We start from the raw sequence: 7563 nt of genomic DNA, 5'->3' as shown, positions 1-7563 counted from the left end.
CTGACGTATGACTACTATTGTGTTTCCAAAAGTCACTTAGCTGTGGTGACCATTTTGAATTGGCTTGAATCCAAAAGTTAAACAAGCGTGAACATACATTAAGTGATTATTTTCTGAGAGTTTCATTGAAATTTGTCGTACGGGTTTTGAGATATTTTGCTAACAGACGCAACACAGCAGCAATAACAAGGATAAGCACTGTTCATTAAATGATACTACAGTGTCACTGGTTACATGTTCATTACCCAGTATTATCATCTCACCCACCCCTGGATGCAGAATTGTGTTCTGGATGTTCTTGACATTTCCCAGTCTGTAAAGGCTCTCCAGTGCTGATGGTTTCAGGTTTGTCAGGTAAACCAGAGACGTTTCTCCTCAAAGTGAACGTTCGACACTGTTACACTCCCTACGCCCTTTTTTACGTCTTTGGCTTTAATATTTCTCGTCACAGAGTAAACCTGTCGCCAGGCGGTTCATCCAGGTGCGGTGGAGAGTCCGGTACTTCAGCAGGAGCTGGAAAAGATCAGAACTGTGTGAAACCTATAGATTTCTGTTCTGCAGGGATCTGTAGGTTCGAAGCTGAAAATCTGGACTCTGGAACACCCACGCCCGCCTGCTGGGTCTCGTCGCAGACAGTCCGGCTGGTTTTAGTGGCGTCCCTGGCTGGCTGTGCGACTGCCTGTTTGCGTATTAGCAAATGAGAAAACTTATTATTCAGGATGTATTTTATTTATTGTGGACATCTTATTTATTTATTTATTTATTTATGTGTGATCTGTGAAATGGGCTTCCAGTTGCAGCTTGCAGCTCTTACTGGGTTACTTTGCCCAGAAACACTGTGTTCAGTTTCCTGATTGCTGTTTGTGTTACATTTCTGTAAATACTCTGTATATTCAAAGATGCTAAGAGATGTATGGATAATAACAGATCTATTCATAATGTAATAAAATTTGTTAGAAAGCATTGCATAGCAATAAACGTTGCACAAAGATGACCTTGTTTAGAAATCGTTTTTTTCTGATAAAGTTAATTTTTCTCCTCCTTTTTCTTGCTTCCTTCGCTCGGCCCTGAGTTTGGTTCCTATTGGTTCCTCTCCCATCGTGCGAAAGTATTGAAATTCCTGAGGCTTTGACTCCCGGTGTGTCTGCAGAGCGCCTTTACTGTTCAGACCTGAGCTTATCAGCAGCTTCTGCTGTGTTGATTTTCATCCTGTAGCAGAGTTGATTAGTCTCGTAAGAAGGTTAAATATTTTCCAGTATGATTTTCTACAGTAGCCTCACACAAAGGTCATATGAACTGTGAAATGTAATACAAGAGGACTGGTGCAAAAATAAAAACAGTAGAGGAAGGCGTCTTATCATCTTATCACCAGCAAACTGTTTCTTTGTTGTTGTTTTTTTTCCACTATGGGAATGTGGTGCTTATGGGACTCCAGTTTGTTTGTGGTTCCTCAGACTGAAGAAGTCCTTTGGATGAAGGACGAAATGTCTCAGGAAAAAAAAAAAAAACGGATAGAAGGCCTGACTGAACATTGTTGGATTTGTACCTGGATTGTTGAGCATGAACTTTGGTGAGAGGAAGGCTTGTTTCGTCTAAACTGCATCCCCATGGATGACAACACTCTCCCACAGAGCAGGGTTTCTGAGACACCTCCTCCAGATTATGGAGGTGGATTAATGGACTGACCGACCTGCAGGCTTGACTTCAGCCTCAATAACTGGGTGTGCTGTTTGTTCCAGAGTGACCAAACAACCACGTTGGATAACTTGCAACAAATGCTGATTGAAGAAAGGGATGTGTGACCAAGCTGGTGAGCAGCATCAGGAGGAGGTGCCAAAATGTTTAATTCAATTCAGTTTATATATAAAGCACCAAGCCACAACAGAATTCATCTCAGGGCACTGACACTGAAACATTCACATCCATCCATTATCTTTACCCGCTTCTTCCTGTTCGGGTCGTGGGGGGTCACTGATGCCCATGTCCAACCAGCACTCTGTGGGAGGCGGGGGACACCCTGCACAGTTCTCTGGTCCATCACAGGGACACATAGAGACAAATGAGACAAACAACCATTCACTCTCTCGCACTTAGGGACAATTTAGAGTTATCAATCAGTCTAACATGCATGTTTTTGGTCTGTGGGAGGAAACTGGAGTACCCGGAGAAAACCCCCGCATGCACGGAGAGAACACGTGCAAACTTCACCCAGAAAGGCCCCTGGACCTGGATTTGAACAGGCAACCTTCTCGCTGAGAGGCAGCAGCTCTCCCATGTGTGCCACCGTGCTGCCCACTTCACATACATACAAAAGCCAATTAGTAAAAGTTCTCTAAGGAAGCCAGCAGACTGTGTTAACTCTTCACTTCATCTCAGTCTCCCATCCCGAACAAGCTCAAAGGCAACAGTGGAAAGAAAAAACTCCCTTTTAACAAGAAGAAACCTCCATCAGAACCAGGCTCAGGATGAGCGACCATCTGCTTCCACTGGCTGAGGTTTGAGAGGACAGGAAGGAGAGAAAAACAGAGTGACAGGACCAGGTGAACTTTATATAGGAAGAAAGACAAAAAACCACGTTAAGATACTGTATAAATAATTACAAATACAAAACCGAGTAGAGCAAGTAAAGACAGAAGCAGAGTGAAGGAATGTGATCAGTTTGTCCTCCAGCAGTCTAAGCCTAGCCTCCAGTATACTCTGCATACGTCAGTCCGCGGAGGTCCACGCGTACCCTAGAATCAAAGCGGATGCCCACAGGGCATCTCCGTGCAAAGCTCAATTTTTACAACTGCGTACATGTACTCTGTGTCGCACAATAAAATGCACAGCGACCGACTGTTTTGTATGCGACACCAATGTATTAAATTCCCCTTCTTCATCCCTGATCTGGCCTTTTCTTTTCTTCCCCAAGAGGCAGTGATCTCTTCCTCCTCCGTTGACACCATGACTGAAATGGTGAGAAATAAAGGAATTTGTCACGAGTGAATTAAAATCAGGTCCAGCGTGGCTGCGGGAGGGTCTGGAGGTTTCCTGGAGGGCTGGTCTGATGTGTGGGCTGCAGGGCCAGCGCTCCCTGTCTTTTTATTTTTTAGAACTTTTTGTTAACAACATATAAACGCCGAACACTGCTGCAGCTGGGGCTGCCAGCTCTCGTTTTTTGTTTTTGCGACCTGTCAATCAATTGAGTAGGCGTGTCAACAAATGACCAGTCGGCGACCTCAATTTGTCCTGAAGGTAAACGCCCCTTGTCTGCAGAGCTGCTCTGCAGCCGGATGCTCAAGTATGAAGTCTCATCCCTCTGCGGACAGAGTGCACAGTTTCTGCGTGGTTGACAGGACGCGCGAGTATACTGGAGGCTTATAGCAGCATAACTAAGGGATAGCTCAAGAAACCCAAGCCAACTGATTTATCATAAAGGAAGGACTTAAGCCTAAACTTAAAAGTAGACAAGGTGAAGTTTGTTCCACAAGAGAGGAGCCTGATAACTGGAAGCTCTGCCTCCAATTCTACTTTTGGAAAATCTAGGAATATCTTTGTTATGACTGTGTATGGTTCTTCCACATGTTACTGAGGTCCCCAATTGTTAATCTTTCAGTGTTTTTCACCTGCAAACAACTATTTTACATCCGATGCCCTTCCGGATACAACCTGGACCCTCCACCCCACCCCACCACAACCCCCACCCCCACTACCATAAACACACCCAATTGTTAAATTGTTAAAAAAAAATGGTTTGCTTCTTCAGACGTAAATCATCAAATCCAATAAACGAGCCAAAATCCGAATAAGATGTTGGGAGAGAAGATTTGGGAAGTTTTTCATGGGTGCAACCCACAAACTTAACTTTGCTGCGCAACCATGTGTGGCACCATTTAAAGGGAAATAAACAGGTTTCCCAAAGGCATAAGATTTATTGCTCATAAGTTTTGTTACAACAATGAAATAAACTAAATACAAGTTTCCTACCTTTTTGTGCTAAGTTACTGTTTTTTTTCACACCTTTGAAATTCTCCAAGCATAGATGTAACTATCAAGTTTCAGTTTTCAAACTCTGCGGAACATGAAAATATGTTTTTTTTTTGTTTTATAACTCCTGTAAGTCTTTGACGAAGTCACTGAGGTCAATAAACCAAAGTATATTTCTTTACAGTCCATGGACAATGATGTTTGCAGATTCATTCAACCTTCATTTAGACAGGTAAATCCCATTGAGCCCCGAGGACTCATTTACAAGAGAGACCTGATTTCAACAAAGAATGATGACAATAATGGTCTGTAGCAACAACAATAAAAAGTTATAAAAAGGCATACAATTTTTTTTTGTTTGTTTTTTACAAATAAGATGGCTAAAAAATTTAACAAAAAACAGCTAGATTATAAATTGAAAGTAGAAAACTAAAAACAGGAACATGTCTGCATTGGTCCCTGCCAGGAGTCCAACAGATTCTTAAAGCCACTTAGAGAGGTCATGGTCGAGAGCTTCAGATCTTTTTGTAAGATATTCCAGGAAACAGGAGCGGAGTAGGAGAAGGTCCTTTTGCCAAGTTCAGTCCTCATTGAGGGAACACTGCAGGTAATAATGTCCTGAGTGCGCACGCTGTAACTGCACTCACGCAGAGACATGTAGGAGGAGATGTATGAAGGCAACAGACCAAGAAGTGATTTAAAGATGAAAATGTACCAGTGAAGTCTGCGTGAAGTTAATGATGTCCAGTTAAGCAGGGAATACAGGGTGCAGTGATGGAAACGATAATCACAGCCAGTTATGAATCTTAGTGCACCATGATAGACAGCATCCAACATCTGCAGGGTTCTTGTAGGAGCGTTCATGTAAATAATGTCACCATAATCAATGGAGGGAAGGAAAGTCACAGATACAAGGCGTTTCCTAGCATTCAGGGTTAGACAGGATCTGTTTCTGAAAAAGAAACCCAGTTTAACTTTCAGTTTCTTTTTTAGGTTTTCCACATGGAGCTTAAAAGAGAGATGCAAGTCGGCCAAGCTACCCAAGTATTTATAGGAATCAACAAACTCAATCGGGACACCATTTGAGGATGAAATCAGAGGAACAACTGCTGGGACCAACTTCCTATTTGAAAAAAGCATCCCTTTGGTTTTGTTGGCATTTAGGACAAGTTTGAGGCAGAACAAATCAGACTGGATGATCTTGAATGCAGATTTCAAAAGCTGGAAAGCCTTTTCAACTGTTTTAGCTCGACAATAAACAACTGTGTCATCAGCATAGAAATTTATGGATGCATTAGGGATGTTTTGACCTTTGTACATTATGTATGTAGATTGTAAAGAGGGTGGGTCCTAAGACTGAGCCTTGTGGTACACCATTGTTGACTGTTAAATAACTGGAGGAAGTATCATTATGTTGAACACATTGCCTCCGGTTTGAGATGACATTGTGATCTGTGGTGAGAACATAGCACAGGTGGAAGAGAACTTGGAGAGGTGAAAAAAGCACTTGAAAGAAGAGGAATGAAAGTCAGCCATAGTAAGACAGAGTGCATGTGTGTGAATGAGAGGGAGGCCAGTGTGAGGCTACAAGGAGCAGAGGTCCATTGGGGTCCACTGTCTAGGAAAATGGGGAGTGTGGTAAAGAGGTGATAAAGAGAGCCCAGACAGGATGGAATGGATGGAGAAAAGTTTCAGAAGTGATTTGTAACTAAAGGGTGTCAGCAAAGGTCAAAGAAAAAGTTTACAAGACAGTGGTGAGACCAGCTATGTTGTATGGTCTGGAGACAGAGACATGGACAAAAATAAAGGAGAAAGAACTGGAAGTGGCAGAAATGAAGATGTTGAGGTTCTCCTTAGGAGTGACAAGGCTGGATAAGATTAGGAATGAGATCATCAGAGGTACAGCACAGGTTGAACAACTGGGAGATAAAGTTAGAGAGACCAGACTGAGATGGTTTGGACATGACCAGAGGAGGGACAGTGGGTATACTGGTAGAAGGATGTTAGAAATGCAGCTGGATGCAGTTAGAGAGAACATGCAAACTCCACCCAGAAGGCCCCTGGACCGGGGTTTGAACCAGGGACCTGCTCGCTGAGAGGCAGCAGCTCCACCAGTTGCGCCACCGTGCTGCCCCCATTGACGTCATCTTGAAATAAAAGTAACCAATAAGTTACCGATTACTTCTGTGTTTTGATTATTTGCAAACATAAACATGAGACCGTACAAGAATTTGAAATTGTCAGCACTGAAAATTATTAGACAAAAATTAATAAATAAATAAAACACACACACACACACACTGTTTCTTAGTTATTTGGGGGGACCTGAGTTTAAAATTAGCACAATTGTAACCATTTTATTGTCCTAATTTTAGCCTATTAGAATTATATGTTTGTTTTTTTCTTCCTTCGGCTGCTCCCTTCTTCAGGGTCACCACAGCGAACTATCTCACGCTAAGACTTGACAATAACTTGTACTTTAAATAACAATTTAGATGATTGGACAATGAAGAATATAGACTATGATTCACGTCTTCTGGGTTCTTATTTGTCTGAAACGTTGCTCTCCTGATACAGGACAGCGTCATGAGCGTCTTCCTACTCACGTCTGCATCTTTGCAAGAGTTTGTTATAAGGACGTGGTGGAGTAGCGGGTGGACATTAAAAAAAGGCGCAGGTGTGGTTTGTGTCTCTACTAGGCAAACGAAACAGCAGGACGCTCAGACAGCACCGGTGAACATTTAACTGTCAATTAACAAACTACTTCATATTTTACGTGACCGGTGACAACCTTTGTCTATACTATAAGAACATAAACAAGATTAGTGACTAAAAGCGTTCTATTCGCAAAATAGATAGGTAAGCTAGCTGCTAGCATACCTAGCTTATCAATTGACGGCTAGAAAAGGCAAAAAAAAAAAAAAAAACGTACCTCCATAGTCAAACAGGTACCGTTCAGTGAAGAATGTGTAGCCTTTGTCCAGTTTTGAACATGTTGTCAAAGAAAATTGATCAGCAAGTCGTGTTATATCTTCGAATCGCATTTGTGGCAGATGTACTAGTGACTGTAAACTCCGTTTTCCCGAAGTAAGGACACGCGGCATCGAGTCAGTACAGAAGTTGTCTGACGTCATGTGAAAAGGGCCCATTGTTTTTACAGTGGATGCTCTTCCTGACACAACCACAGACCACCGAGCCACCACAGCCTCTGTGTGGAGCAGAGCTGCCATCTAGGGCGCCCAGGGGAGCAGATGGTGGGGGTTAAGGGCCTTGCTCAAGGGCCCAGAGTGAGGCGAATGAGGGTGGAGGCAGGTGTGTGCGCTTCACCTTCCCCACCCACATTTTGTTGTTGGTCCGGGAAGTCGACCCTGCGACTTCCAATCACAGGCTCGCCTTCTCTAACCTCTGCGCCACCACTACTCCATATTGAAATTATTAGTAAAAAATCACAAAAACAATCCATTTGAGCAATACTTTTAATTACAAATGAAAACTTTTTTGCAACAAAATGTGGGCGTAAACGTAAATTTATGACAGTCTTTTTAATAAACTGATCGAGGCTGATGTTTAGTATTGATAAAAATGTTGATTTTGTTT

This window comes from Nematolebias whitei, chromosome 18, assembly GCF_014905685.2.
Source record: "Nematolebias whitei isolate Nwh7 chromosome 18, NemWhi1, whole genome shotgun sequence".
In the NCBI taxonomy this organism is placed as follows: domain Eukaryota; kingdom Metazoa; phylum Chordata; class Actinopteri; order Cyprinodontiformes; family Rivulidae; genus Nematolebias; species Nematolebias whitei.
The sequence above is the reverse complement of the archived record's forward strand: the minus strand, read 5'-3'. Positions refer to the sequence as shown.